Genomic DNA, 14,991 nt, shown 5'->3' with positions numbered 1-14,991 from the left:
TAAACACTGGAGATCCTTGTTGGGAAGCCAAGTTCTGTCCATGGGGAGGGAGGGAACACCGGTCGTTATTATCAAGCCAGTTATGGTGACGGATGCTTGTAGCCTCTGCGTGCCGTGCTCTGAGGCAGGACAACCTGGAATCTGAGCTTAGCTTGGGCTGAGTTTTAGGCCAGTCTGGGACTGCATAGCAAGACCCTGTATCAATAACAAAACAAGAAAGACTCTACCCAGAGCAACTACAACTTACACACTGCTGGTGCAAATGAGTATAGTTTGTGAGAGTGCAGCCACTTCTCACAAAGGCAAAATGCAACCGGGCGTGGTGGTGCACGCCTTTAATCCCAGCACTTGGGAGGCAGAGGCAGATGGATTTCTAAGTTCGAGGCCAGCCTGATCTACAGAGTGAGTTCCAGGACAGCCGGGGCTATACAGAGAAACCCTGTCTCGAAAAACCTAAAAAAAAAAAAAAAAAAAAAAAAGGCAAAATGCAATCAATTACTCAATCTAGGTGATAAGCCTGTAGGTTCATAATAAAAAGCTGAAGGAAAAAATAAGCCAATGATATGCATATTAATAAAGATGGATCCCCCAAAGCAAATCAAAACGGTGGTGGCCACTGTAGGTAGGACTATAGCTCAGTGGAGGAGCACAGGCCTCGCTGGCACAAGGGCCAGAGTCAACCCTCAGCACCAAGAAAAACAAACAAAAACCAAAACAACTACACAGAAAGCTACACACTGGGGCCAGCAAGACCCAGGGGACAAAAGCACTTGTCCCACAAGCCTGATGACCTGCATTTGACACCTGGAACCTGCTGTGGAAGGAGCTCCTGAAAGAAAGAACTGTCTTCTACAGGCATGTGCTCTACATGTGCACTCTGGCTCTCTGTGTGTCTCTGTCTGTCTGTCTGTCTGTCTCTTACACACACACACACACACACACATACATACACACACACACACACACACACACACACACACACACACACACACCTGTTTTAAAAAGGCTACCCACTATAAGATTTCATTCAGATTGAAGGAGGAGCTACAAGAACAGAAACGGGGGCAGAGGCAGGCAGTGGTTAGAGCTGAAGGGTAGATTAGTGCCAAAGCACAGAGAAAGGTTATAGAGGCAGCGGAAGTGTACTGCTATATTTTGGTTTTGATGATGGCTACACAGCCACATTTGTCAATGCTCATAGGACTATATCCTTAAAAGGGTGACTGCCCGTAAATTGTGCCTTTAAAAAATAAGTAGAGAAAAAATAATAAGTAGAGAACACACCATATGTAGAAAAGTCATTGAAAGACAAGTTGCTTGAAGGCAAGAATCTGATCGTCTTGTTTAATGTCTTTTAAAACAGTGGGCACCTAGTAAACTCAGAAAAATATTAGTCAATATTCACAGCAAGCGTTTTTCCCAAATGAAATTGCTGTGTTGTCGGGACCCGCTGGCTGTGAATCTCTGTGGAGGTTGCCTCGGCTCACAGCAGGTGGCCAAAGGGTGCTTGCTGAACCTGGGTTTGGCCCTGTGTCATTCCTGTGAGGTTCCGGATATTTCCCACTGCATCCTCTGGAATAGCATTCTTCGGTGTCCTGTAATCTCTGGAAGGAAGACATTTAGGGGACCAGCAACAGCTTCAACAGGTGACAACAACAGATGTTCTAACAGGGACCCCGGGGAACCCCAGGTCATTTTCCTTTCTTCAGTGACTCTTGGGTCAAAACCACTTTTTTTTTTCTACATTCTACAGAGGTGTGTGGGTGTGTGAGTGCTTGTGTGTGTGCGTGTGTGTATCTTTGAGATAGGGTCCTCACTATTTAGCACAGGTTGTCCTAGAATTCGGTCCTCTTACCTCAGCCTCCCAAGTGTTGTGGTTATAGGTGTACGCCATCACAACAAGCAAGACCTGACTATTTTAGGAAGAAGAAAGACGTTAGTAACTCCCTTTACATACTTGAAGTGTGATGTAAACACATTACATCACTTTACAATACAACAAAGCTCACTGTTTGTTAGGGGTGGTCTCAGTGCCCGCTCCCTCCGGGCACCCCTCGATCTGTTATCCTCACACACCCTGAGCGCGATAGCCACTATACGGGTTGGACAGAGGTTAAGCAGTGCGCTTTTGGCTCCCTTCCAGGGATCTTTCAGAGCTCTTGGCCTTCCCTTCAGCATTCTTCAGGGGCTGCTCTGTATGCAGTGTCGCCGTGGAGACCCACAGTATCATGTGGGCCATCAGCATTTCTTCTTCTGTCACAGAACAGGAATGATCTTTCCGCAGTGAGTTGTCGCATCTAGGTCAAATACGAGAGGGAAGGGGGAGAACAGGCTGCAAAAACACCAGCTGCTCTCTCTAGCTTTTCAAAAACACGGGCGTTAGGGACACAGATTTTTATCAGTCTGGTTCACTAGGGGGATGAGCAGGCTGTGTATGGAGGGAGGAGAGAGTGGCTGGGGTCTGGGATCCAAAGACAGGAACAAAATTAAGACACTGTGTGCCAAGTACTGTGCTAATTATCCCAGATAACCTCTCTACTCGTTACTCTCATTCCCATCTTCAGTCTTAGAACATAAAAATAATACATGTGTATGTGTGTGTACATATATATGTGTGTTTGTGTGTGTGTTCACACATGCATGCGCGCACGCATGCATGCTCATGCATGCATGCACATGGCCATGCTGCTAGCTATTGAACCTGAGCCTTGCACATGCTAGGCAAGTTTTCCACTGCTGGGTTATGCCTCCAACTGAGCATCCTGTCTTTTTTTCCCTTCTTTTTGTGGCGCTACATTGAATCTAGGAGCTTACCACGTGGCTAGGCAAGCTCTGTCATTCAGCTATATCACTGGCCTTCTTTTTAGGTTAAAAAGAAGAAGGAAGAGAAGGAGGAGGAAGAGGAGGAAGAGGAAGAGGAGGAAGAGGAGGAAGAGGAGGAGGAGGAGAAGGAGGAAGAGGAGGAGGAGGAAAAGGAGGAAGAGAAGGAGGAGGAGGAGGAGGAAGAGGAGGAGGAAGAGGAGGAGGAGGAGAAACATTGAAACAGGGTTTCCTTAAGATGCCTTGGTTGGTCTTGAACCTTCTATCATCATTGGGCTTTCCAGGCCTGTGTCACCAGGCTCTGCCCTGGCCAAACATTTTTATAGGCACAAATTGGGGTATAAATACATTGAATGGGATCAGTAAGGGTACACAGTAAAGGAATAAGCTACCTGAGACGTGCTGACTGAAGGCAGCAGTTTTCGTTTTTTATTACATTGTGTAAAGCCTTTTATATTGGAAATGTGTAACTGTGTGTGAGCAATTAAAACAAAACAAAACAAACAAACAAACAAACAAAACAAAACAAAACTGGAGGTGCTACTCTCTGTGCACAAGAATTCTAGACCTAAGCTGGATGGAGCCCGGTGGCACAAACTGCAGATCTCGGGTCTTAGGCCTCACTGCCTTACAGGATCTGCAGTGTCTGCCTCCTACTGGCGAAGGATCTCCAGCTGACTCCCAAGAGTCACCCGCCACAAGCTGCCCCGCCCCGTGGGTTTCCTGAGGGGCGCAGGGCCAGCACTGTCTTAGCCTTTGGGGAGCCCAAGGACAAGTGTCCAACCCTGCAGCCCGCCCACTGTCGCCAATGAGGATTCCTGGCCAATCAGACCCTGGTGATGCCATAGTCCAGGGATGAGAGTGGCAGGAAATCAAGGTCAAGGCCCCGGACACAATGAAGCCATTGTCGGTCCCCAGTCAGTTGACTTTCAAGCAGCGGTTCCCCATGCACCACCCTCGCTCCCTCTCCCCACCTCTGCCCCCTGCCGGGAAGTCACCCAAACCTCCTGCGGGTTTGTTAGCCTCTGCGCCAAAAGAGCTGAGCTCTGTATCCTACCCTAGGCGGCGGGGTCCGGCCACCCCATGCAGTGTCCACTACAACCACCAGGTGGCGATAAAGCACCACATTCTGGGTTGGGGAGGGAGGCAAGACGCCAGCTGCTCCAATGCATCAGGGCGTGGAAGACCCTACCCTTCCTGTTTTAGCCCAAAGCGTCCAAAAATAAAAATAAAATAAAAAGTCACGTATGACTTCTGTCGCCCTTATTCTGGAGTCACCCGGATCTCCAATCTCAGGAGCTCTTTACTTCAGAAAATGGCAAAATGGCCGTAGCATTCTCTCCTCACAATCCCCTACCGCGCAGGGAAAGGAAAATGCGCAGAAAGCTAGGGTTCGGGTTCTCTGTAGCCCCGGCAGGAGGCCCTGACTACCTCTCTGGTCCAGACTAACCAACCGGCTAATTAGCCTGTTGCATTAATGTATAATCTTATCTCTGGCCACTCCCTCACCCTAGTCTAAATTCTATTGCTCTTGTTATCACTTGGTGTCTGCTCTCGTTTTCCTTTGCATTATGGCTATTTGTAATCGGACACACATTTGCCTATTTTCTACTATCATAGACTGTAAGAACGGACTCTGGGTTTTTTTGTTTCGTTTTGTTTCTCAAGTGTCTAGTGCACTGTAGGAATTCTGTAAATACTTGTCCAGTTAATCCGTGCCCTAAGGGACAGTGAGGGTGGAGATAGCCTTCAGGATTCAGAGAACTCAGTGTGCTTGAATACACGTAGCCTACTAGGTAGGGCCTCATGCAGATTTTCGCCTTGGACTGCATGTCTCAGAGGAGCAAAAGTTTGGGATTAAGATATGCCAGCCCTGACCATGTGGCGTCAGTCACTGGATTCATGCTAGAGAACTTTGCAGATAGGGCTTCTCTTAGATTTAGCTTTCTCCAGTGTATAATGAAAACAGAAATGCTATTTCCAAGGGTTATTGTGAAGCTTGAGACATAGGGACTTAATGACACCAGCCACTGTCGCTGTCTTTTTTCTAAAGAAACTGGCAACCCAGGCTGCAGCCTTGATGCTCAAGTCGGGGGGGGCGGGGGGAGGGTGCCAAACTGAGAGCTGGGTCTGCGCTGAGCGGGCTGTTCTTCTGGTTTGGTTTCTGCTGGGAATTGGTTCAGGAAGCTAGGATGGGGGGACAGGTCTTGCCTTCTGGGCTCCCTTAGGTCATGGGGCCTAGGCAAGCTTCCATTTCCTTCACTCATTTAACATATGGGAGTTCCGTGCTGGGCAGGGAGATGCCGGTGCGCAGAGCCATTGTGAATCTGCCCCCCAAAATCAAACAGCTTGGGGTTGAGGTAATAAAGTCCAAAGGGAACGGTAGTTTTGACTGCATTTGGGTCTGGGAGGCAGAGTCTGGTCTCTGAGAAAGTGAGATAAAGGCCTGAGCACCGCAGATGAGTAAGAAGGGCCGTCCAGGAAAAGGCCTTCCTGGGAAGCACCATGATGACCCAGTGGAACGGGGCTCTCCTGCGCCTAGACAGTGGTCACATGAGAGGAGGCAAAGGCAGACACAGCAGATCACACAGGCTGCCAGGAACCAACTGCCCTTGCCGTGCGTGAGCCACACACACCCACAGGATGTTAGGCCACAGCTGGGCCCTGGGGAAAGAGTAAGGACTTTCAGGGAGGTGGCCAGGAAAAGCTTGTCACGGGTTCAAAGGGCAGGCGCGCAGGGGGCTGAGCTCAGCACTTCCGGTTGTCACTGCAGGGGTAGAGAGCCACCCAGTTGTGGATATCTAGCCACACCAGTCAGGAGCACACACGAGTAGCAGACAACACAGAGAACCACAGGGTCGGGGTTCAGGATCTACGTCCCAGCTCTGCAGCTTGCGACTTAACCCAAGCTGTGGTCTGTCGATCAGGTGGGAGCAGTTAATAGCACCACCTCACACAATTTGTGTGTGTGCACATGCACGTGCACATGCGATTGTGCATGGAGGACAAAGGTCTTTTCGTTCTTAAAACAGGGTTTCTCAACCTGAAACCAGTTCTGCTCAATTGCCTGGCCAGCAAGCTCCAGGGACCCCGTGTGTCTGCCTCCCTGGTTCTTGGATGACAGGCATGTGCTGCCATACCTAGATCTGTTTTTGTGTGTGCTGGACATTGAATTCAGTTCCTCCTGGCCCACAGAATAGTTTTGAAGGTTTAGTGCAATAATCCACGAAATATACTGGTGTGTAGTAGGCACTTGAGAAGCAGTAGTATTCCTTTTTAAGAGCAGTTTTGGAATCGTGTGCGTGTGGTTATGTGCACATGAAGGCCGGTGCTCTCGCAGGCCAGACGCATCCGGTCCTCCGGGGACTGGAGTTGTATTCTAGGTGGTTGTGACTTGTCTGATGCTGCGGATGCTGGGAACCAAACTTGAATCCTCGGCCAAGAGCAGTACGCATGTATTCACTGCAACATCCTTCCAGCCCTGTCATGGGCACTTTTACCACAACTTCCCACCAGTTAGGAGACTAGGAATGTGAGGCCCAGGGAGGCTTAGAGTCCCACACCTAAAAGGAAAGGCATTGACATTTTCAACCCAACTTTCTATGGCCCTAAAATCTGCACTCCCTTTTGGAAGGTGAGGGCAGATCCTGGGGTTGCCTGGAGAGAAACGGAGTCCTATTGTGTCATATGTTCGTGGATGCCACTGATGGGCACAGATCTTCTAGCGTAAGGGTGGGACGTCCCATTCACCTGTTCTCGAGCACAGGAGTAATGCAACCCCTGAGAGTTCCCAGAATGATAAGGAGAACTGCACGGGGGCAGGTGGACACAGAGTCCCAGGCTGGGAGCCGTGCTATGGGGTGGGGGTGGGGGACGACCCAGACCCCCCAGTGTGCCTTCTTTGCCAGCTTCAGCTGCAGATCTCTGCTTTGTAACTCTGGGAGTTTGCGGGGCTCCCTCACTCATTTGGTCTGGGCCCTTCCTCCCCACTTCTGAATGCAGTCATTCCCAACTAACAAAAGCAACTATGGCTACTCTGACACACCCACGTGTCCTGTGATGCTGGCCAGGCTGTGCCCAGCCAGTGTGCCAAGCTGAGCTCAGTCTCTTCTCATGTGCCAGGACACCCTGGCTTGCTGCCTGCCCACTCCTCATGAAAACCTAAGTGGCTCTCATTTTTGAGACACTAGAATGAAACCGCCCCGGGAGAAGAGGTTAGGGCTGTGGGAACAGTAGACTCTGCCTGAGCCCACTGTGATTTCTTGCCAGCTCTGGGTGGCCTACCTCTGGACATTCCTAGGGTGGTGAAGGACAGGTGGCTTTTCAGTGTTGCCTGGGAAGCTTTGGGGTTTTTTTTGGGGGGGGGGCTGGCTTGTTTCCCTAGGGGGGTGCTTGAGGGCTTATGTAGGTTCTGGAATCAGGCAGGTCAAGCTTGGGGAATCCACTTTCTTGAGTCTTATCTGTAAAACAGGACTAAACTCTGATGAAGTTTGTGAGGGATAAAACAAACAAACAAAAAAGGGTGAAGCTGGAGGGATGGCTCAATGGTCAAGGGCATTGGCTGCTCTTCCAGAGAACCCAGGTTCAATTCCCAGCACCCACATGGAGGCTCACAGCTGTCTGTAACTCCAGGATCTAAACCCTTCACAAAGACATACATGCAGGCAAAACACCAAAGCACACAAAGTAAATAAATATAAATATTTAAAGGCAATGAATGAAAAATTGTGGAGCAAAGCTGTGCCACAGCAAATCTTAGGGAAATGACATCCTATGGCGATGTCACTGAGGCAGCTGCTGCTGGAGATAGGGCTGAGGTGTGGTTCTGTAAAGGGTGGCGGGGGTGGGGGGTGGGGGTGGTGTCTGGATCTAGTGTTGTGGTAGCTGGCAGCCCATCTTTGGGCTTCATACCGGAAGCTCAGAGGTTTTTGGAGTGTCACGTTTCTAGTTTCATGCTACAGCCCTCCAGAGAGCTAGGTATCCTGGCTGGCCTGAGAAGCGGCATGGGGACCCCTTAGCCTGAGGTGTCTCTGCCTTTAATTTTTGTCTCCATCAATGCCAGAGAGCCCGCTTCCCTGAAGCAGTGTAAAGAAGGCAAAGGCCTTGGGGTGGGATAGGATGATGACGGAGGTCCCCTTTGGAATGCCAGGAGGAAAGGGGCCATCTCTGTCCTTTAAATCTGTCCAGCTGCCCCCCCCCCGCGCCTTTGGGGAGGGGTGTGTTGCTCCCCTGTCCTGACCTGTGTTCTTCTCCCCTCCTGTGAAGGACAGCAGCAGGACCGGTCCTGGATCTGATGATGCACAGGCCTGGGCTGTGACACTCGGGTCTTTCCAGGGCCATGGTGACTCCGAAGTCCCGAGGTCCGTTCGTTCCTGACAGGATCTTTGTATTCCTCCCCAATCTGGGGCTTTTGGTTCCATGCCCGCCCTCCCCTTCAGTTTTACTCAGTTCCCCCGGATCTGAAGACAGGGGAAACCCCATGGGCCTCCAGCTATTGAAGGGTTTCCGAAGTCCCCACTTGGGTCAGCTGGGTTGCCCCTAGCGAGCGAACTCGCGGGCCGGCAGGCGCCAAATTCTAAGGCTTGGCCTCTGCTGCTACCGATCTGAGCAGCGATTAGGCTGGAATGTTCCCCGGCTGGTTCGCAGCGAGGTCCAGGAGACCGTGGGAGGTTCTGGCTGTCCCTGCTTCCCCAGGCTTGGAAATCCACAGGTCCTGCCCCTGGGCCTTGACTTCTTACCTACTCATCTCTCTTCTTGACTCTGTCTACGCCACCGACCCTATTACTGCAGCTTCAAAAGACTCATGCTTAAAGGGGCCCTTCTGCAGGGAAAACTGCACCTATCAGTCCGTGGGCCTTGCCTTGCTGATTAGGCTTTCCCTTCGACTCCCCCAAGGCAGCTCTGCTGCTTTCTTTCCCTCTTCCCCTCCTTCAAATGGTCTGACTATCTTCCGCATCTGTCCTAAGTACAGGGACTTTTACTTCAAGTGGCCGTCATTATGTTGTTCCCAGCATACTTGCTCTCTCAAGTATCTGTTTCATCTCACAACCGCTATTGGCCAAGATAGAGCAGGTCTCGTCTTTGGTCCCAGTATATAAGACCCTGAGTGGTGGGTGCCCAAAAGAGAACCATGCAGAGAATAGTGGTCAAATCTGGAACCTTTAAGAGCACACAAGGAGCTGTGGGTGATGGGTAGGGAACAGGGACAGGGGAGACTCCTTTCCCACAGCTAACATTGCCCCAGGCAAGGCTTCTTTTCCCTCCTGTTTCCCCATCCCTTTGTCACATGCTGTGTGAAGGTGGGTGTAAGGACGGAGAGTGGTCTCTCCCACAGGACACCCCTCCCTTTCCTTGTTCTCACTCGGCTGTGCTGAGTTAGTGCTGGGTTAGAGGCTACCTCCAGGTTTATGGGTCCTCGGTTGCTTACCTGCTAGGTGCTGGGGCTGTTGGGAGGTCACTAGTTAGGTCCAGGGTAGAGGCATGTAGCCAGGTAGGTGGGGAGGTCAGCCACCAGAAGCATGGAATCCGAGAGCTGATAACCCATCGCTGCTCTACCCAACAACACCTAGAGGGACTGCTGGCCACCTTTAAGTGACCTCATTCAGAGGGAAGGAGACCAACTCCGAGAGAGTAGAAGGATGTGGGGGAAAGGCAGAGGATGGCCAATACACTCATTCTTTTTCTCCAATGCCCCTCCCATGCACAGGGACCCGGGGGTTAGGATGATGGAGGAATAGAAATCATGAACCCCAGAAGCCAACGGGCTGGGTGATCTTGAACAACAACCCACCCACCTGTAGAGACTGAGTTTCTCTGTATAGTCCTGGGTTTCCTTTAACTTCCTTTGTAGACCAAGCTAGCCTGGAACTCAGAGATCTACCTGCCTCTGCCTCCTGAGTGCTGGGATTAAAGGCATATGCCACCACACTAAGCCTTATTTCCTAAGCTACAAAAAGTTGAATAACAACAATACACATCTCTTAGAGACTTGCAAGGGCTAAATAAATAGGGTTAAATAACTAATTAATCTAAAAGGATTAAATAATAATCATGCATTTAGCTCCGAGTTAAACATTAAGGTTTGGTTGGTTGGTTGGTTGGTTTTGTTGTCTTCCCAGCACTTACTCAGGATTCTTCAGTGCTGCCCAGTCTGACAATGAATCTGTTTAACACCTACAATACCTTATAGAGAAGTTGAATGAACTAAGATAAGGGAGGAACAGGGCCCCTGGGATCCAAGGTAGCAACTGCCATTCCTTTTTGCACACTACTTCCATATGCTGAGGAGCAGGAGGGATGGCTTGGGAGGGATGCCTGGGTTGTAATAAGAGAAGCAAACTAAGTTTAAAGGCTGCCTCACCACTACAGGCTGTGTTGTTTTGGCATGGGTACTTATATGTCTGCAGAGGGACTCCCATTCCCCGACAGACCACCCTGGAGCCACCCTGGAGCCGTCTCTAGGGAAAAAAAGAGACTATACACAAAGACTCAGTGCACTTGGTGATTCTGGCCACATTGTTGCTCTTTAAGGCTGACTTCAAGTTCCCAGTACCATACAGAATACCTTCCCATCCTTCAGCCATGGTGCGGATGGTATTCCCACTGTGATGAGGAGCTTGCCTTTCTGAGGACTCTTGCCCACAGGCTCAGGGGAGCAGAGGGATTCTCAACTTTAACCAAGCCAGTCTGTGGAGGGCTGGGCTACCGGGCTGCTTCTTGCATCTCTGTACAAATCCTTCACACAGCAGTCTTCTGGTTTACCTGGAAGCAGGATAGCCCACCCCACCCAGATCCAAGCTAGACTGTGGAGCAGAAGAGAAACACAATCCAAGCAGACGCCTGCATCTGGGATGCCTGTGCTGTTGGAAGGGTCCCAAGCCTGGAGCTCTGCTGCCTCAGTCCTGCCACTCTACTGAGGGATGGGGGTCTATCCCAGCTAGACCTTGAAAATGAGTCAGAGGGCCAGGGGTATGGAGGCTACCTGAGAAGGGCAGTGAGCAAATATTAGTGTACAAAAACCTATTCTCCTGTCTTAGAAGTTTTAATTACAAGTTCCAAACCCTAACTCCTCCTGATGGAGGACAAGTTGAAGTCTGTCACCACTAAGCTGGCCAGGAGACTTGAGTGACCATTAAGGACATTATAGCCTCCTGTGGAGAGACGTTCTGTCAGGGATGAGCCCTTCCACTAAACTGCCTTCTCCTCTCGCTGCTCCCCCCCCCCCCCACCGCCCATATGCTCTAAACATTCTAGAATTCTTTATCATTGTTTGTCATTCTCTACTGATTCTGCATCTGCCACAGGCAGGTAAACATGCAGAGTGGTGCTATTAGGATGGCAGGGACCATACTTGACTTTAATACTGTCTCAAAGCTGCTTGGGAGGCCAAGTCTCTTGTGGACTTCCCAGAGTGCAGTGGAGCACCCTTCCTTATTCAGGATCCTCTCCCTCCCTCAAGGATTTGAGTGTCTACCTGATCAGCTATGAATCAGAATACAGGTTGATTCAGATTTGACATGACATTCCCAAGATGGAAAGCTATTCTGAATTCTTGGACATAAAACTGATGCTTACGTGAGACTTGAGAGTTAATTTATCCTTTAACTCGAGGAATTACTAAACCAACTGAACCAAAAAAAAAAAAAAAAAAAAAACGTGAGGATCGGATCAGCACACAAGCAGAGATGTGCTACTTCAAGGACTCCCTTTAAAATGAAATCTTAGCCTGACTTCATTTTTGGAAAGGAAGGATTTCTTCATCAACAGAAATACCTAGGAAGATGAAGGTTAGTGTGGACACAGTGAGAGCACCTCCTGCTCCCCACCTCCTACACTGGCAGTTTCCATAACGGTTGATTTGTTATTCCACGGTATCTCTCCATGAAAAGAACCTCTTACCCGTCTGTCTAATGCGGGCCTGGAACTGTCGTGAACTGCTGGGGTGTTAGCTGCAACATCCAGGCGATTCAGGGAGCAGCCCTGGAATGTAACTGTAAACTCACCCCTTTCACCCTCTACCCACCCCTCTTCCCACCCACCCCCCATCCCCGGTTATTTTCCTTTACAACCTAAAGCTGATCGGTTCCATGTTGGGAGGCTACTGTCCCCGGGTGGCCTATGCCGCGGGAGGCCGCGCGCGCTCCGGGGCTGCAGGCGGAGGCCCGCGCTAACAGGTGCGCGCCGCGCCCGAGAGCCGCAGAGCCGCCAGCAACGGGCGCGGGGTCCGCCCCTCGCACCCGGCAGAGACTGGCCCTCCCGTCCTCTGTCGAGGGGTGAGAAGAGAGCGGGGGTGCAAGCTGCGTCTTTCTTCACCCCTCCTGACATTCCAGCGTCCTCGGCTCGCGGCGCCCGGGATGCGGCCTACTCGGCCTCCGGCTTCGAGGTGTGGGCGACCGCGAGGCTGGGCCCAGGCAGCCAAGGGGGCCGGATGGGCGGGAGGTAGCGCCAAGAGCCCGCTCTGCCCCCGCGCACACTGTGCCCCGACACCGGGGAGACGTGGCCGCATCCCATCCCCTGGCCTGGGAGCCCCAAGCAATGAGGCGCGCCTGAGGGTCGGGTTGGAGGTCGCCGAAGGCAGCGTCTTACCCCGCCGGACCTTCCCGAGCGCCGTGCGGCCGCGCCGGGGCCCCAGGAACCGCCGGGCACCGCATTCGCCCCCTGGTGGCGCCGGGACACGCAGGGCGCGGCCGTCTTCGCAGCGGAATGAGCTGTCCACAGCAGCACTGGGCGCCGCCCGAGGTCACGCCAGAATCTGGCGCCGGGCTGGGAACCAGGGAGGCAAGCGGCCTTGGGGAGGAATAGGGGCAGATAATGGGGTAGAACCATCATGAGACTTGAGGTTGTCTCTGGGTCCGTATGCTCCAAATCCCGTTTGAGTCTCTCCACGGTGTGATGGAAGGAGAACACCTAGGGGTCTCATCTTCCATCGGGCTCCCACTTTGACCCAATCTCCTGGGAAATCAAAGCCCCTCCCCTCCTGCGGTGACCTGACAATGACAGTCTTGGCTCCAGCCAAGTTGGGCCTGCCACACCCAGGAGAGCTCCGAGGAAGTGGGTGTGAGGTTTCCTCAGGAGAGACACAGCGTTCAGAAAGGTCCTTGAATGCCCCTAGGGAGAATGGCACTGTCCTAGCTTTATGGGAGTTAAAGCTTTCAACCTATGGGTGCTTTCAGTCTCCTAAGGCCAATACAACTGAGAGACAACAGACACAGCAAAAGGCCTAGCAGCAGGTGCTGGGGGCGGGGACGGTGGGAGGGAATGGATGCTGAGGGTAGATAATGAACACTGAGCAATCAAAATGCCCCAACTGGACAGAGTGTGTAGAGAAAAACTGAGAATACTCCTGGTCTGTCTGAAGTGGAATGGAGGGCTGGTTGGGAAAGGAGGGTGGCCAAACTCAGAGGCCCAATGAAGGTATGGCTCAGCATTGAGAAATGTGAGGGAGGAAGCCTCTCTAGGGGAGGCAGGCAAGCAAGCATTCAGGAAAGGCTGCCACTTCCAATCCTGAGCAGCATCCATTGGGAGGTACACGTCCTGGGCTTTTAGAATCTGGTGAGACTCAGGAGTATCTGTCAGGAAGGAAGAAACACTTGAGGTGGAGCAGGAAAGCAGCTCCCCATTAGGTTCAAAGGCAAAAATGCTGCAAACCATGAAGCAGCCATTCCAGGACAGGGCAGCAAGAAAGGAAGACCCGGAAGGCTCCTGGGGAGGAAGCCAAAAACCTGACTGAGGGACCAGCAGGGGGCGCAGGAATTTCTGACCCTTAGAGCCATCAGAGGGGACCATAGCTGACAATGTGGCTATGTCAGTTTCTGCCCCATTACTCATTCTATTTCCCCATCAGTCATTCAGGTGGCTGAGCAGTTCTCATCCACACAGACTCTGATTTCGTACAGAGACGACAAACCTAGAACACACTTGCAGGCTTTCCTGTGCGTTCCTGTCGAAACCTGGGTGGGGAAGGTCTCAGGCTAATCACACTCCATTCTTTGACTTAAGAAGCCATTTTTCTGGCCTTGAGACAGACTTACCACTGAGTCTTATTTCAGCCGCAGGTCTACTTACTTGATCGTGGCTTCCTGAAGAGCCTGTCCATGCCTGGGGGAGGGGGCTGCCTCATGGTAACCCCTACAACCTGACCCCGATAGGTCAAACCCAGCAGTCCATCTGAAAATGCCAGACACATCTGGCTGCGCTGTCACTTCCATGGGGAAGGGAGTGGAGGCTCCAGAAGAGTCAAGAGCTGCCATTTCTGAACTAACACCCATAAAGGCAGCTTGGAGCATGGAACTCCCATGCCACCTAACACTGAAAGTTAGGGTAAGCTGTGAGATACTTGTCAGGTATGGCAGTCCAGGAGGACACCAAGGGTAGAGGGCAAGCACTAGGGCAAGATCCTGTCACAGTAATGGCTTTGTCCGGACACTCCATGAGTGAGGGCTAGCTCTGGCTAAGAGCCCAATGAAGTACCATCTAGGAAAAGTGGCAGGCATAAAGGCTTCAGGATAAAAGTGTGGTTCTCGAATACACAGAAGAGGGCAAGGGGAGGGAAGAGGGGCTATGGCCTATAGGACCACACATTCTAGTGCTCTTTTGCCCAGGCCAGGTTTTCTTTCTTTTGCAGCCAAGCCACAGCTAAAGTGAGTCTGTTTACTCGTGAGGCCTGACCTCCTCCAGCATCAGTCACTCCGTGCTCCTTCTCCTGGGAAGGACTAGGTGAAAAGCAGGAAGATCTTTACCTCACTTACTCATGGGTGATGCTTAGCGAATACAGCTGAGGGCACGTGTCCCCTGTAGCTTCTGTTCCCATTACACCTCTGTCCCATCGAATCCGCCCCAGAGAGGGACATGATCTTCTAGCCACCTTCTCTGCCACTCCTTTTTGGTTTTTTTGTTTTTTAAATTATGAACACAGCCATCAGTCTCTAAGTCTCCTGTGCACCAGGGCTGTGGTTAGCATGATCGCAGACTTAGGATGTTCTCATTCCTCACAGTGGCTCAGAGACCCGTCAGACACTCCTCCTTGGCTCTTGTTCCCTGCTCATGCCAGGATCAAGGGGGTGAAGTCTGCTCCCTACGCTGATACAGATAACATACAGCAGCCTTGGCGTCATGCACTGTGGGTAACTCCGTAAATATTAATTGACTCTGAGGACAAGCTGCACTTTGGCT

The 14,991-nt window shown here is 51.4% G+C and overlaps 1 long non-coding RNA gene across 4 annotated transcripts; it reads right to left on the bottom strand.

Annotated features, from left to right (window-relative positions):
• Positions 1–1,745: 1,745 nt before the first annotated feature.
• Positions 1,746–10,318, bottom strand: Gm41696. 4 transcript variants are annotated; one of them, XR_001782519.2, is made up of 3 exons: positions 8,060–10,318; positions 3,825–6,383; positions 1,746–2,297 (listed from the first exon to the last, which is right to left on the bottom strand). It is a non-coding gene; the product is annotated as a predicted gene, 41696 (long non-coding RNA). The 4 variants fall into 4 exon arrangements; XR_001782521.2 differs by lacking the exon at positions 3,825–6,383; XR_001782518.1 differs by lacking the exon at positions 8,060–10,318 and having other exon boundaries at positions 3,825–7,385.
• Positions 10,319–14,991: the final 4,673 nt, after the last annotated feature.

This window comes from Mus musculus, chromosome 18 (genome assembly GCF_000001635.26).
Source record: "Mus musculus strain C57BL/6J chromosome 18, GRCm38.p6 C57BL/6J".
In the NCBI taxonomy this organism is placed as follows: domain Eukaryota; kingdom Metazoa; phylum Chordata; class Mammalia; order Rodentia; family Muridae; genus Mus; species Mus musculus.
The sequence above is the reverse complement of the archived record's forward strand: the minus strand, read 5'-3'. Positions and strand labels throughout refer to the sequence as shown.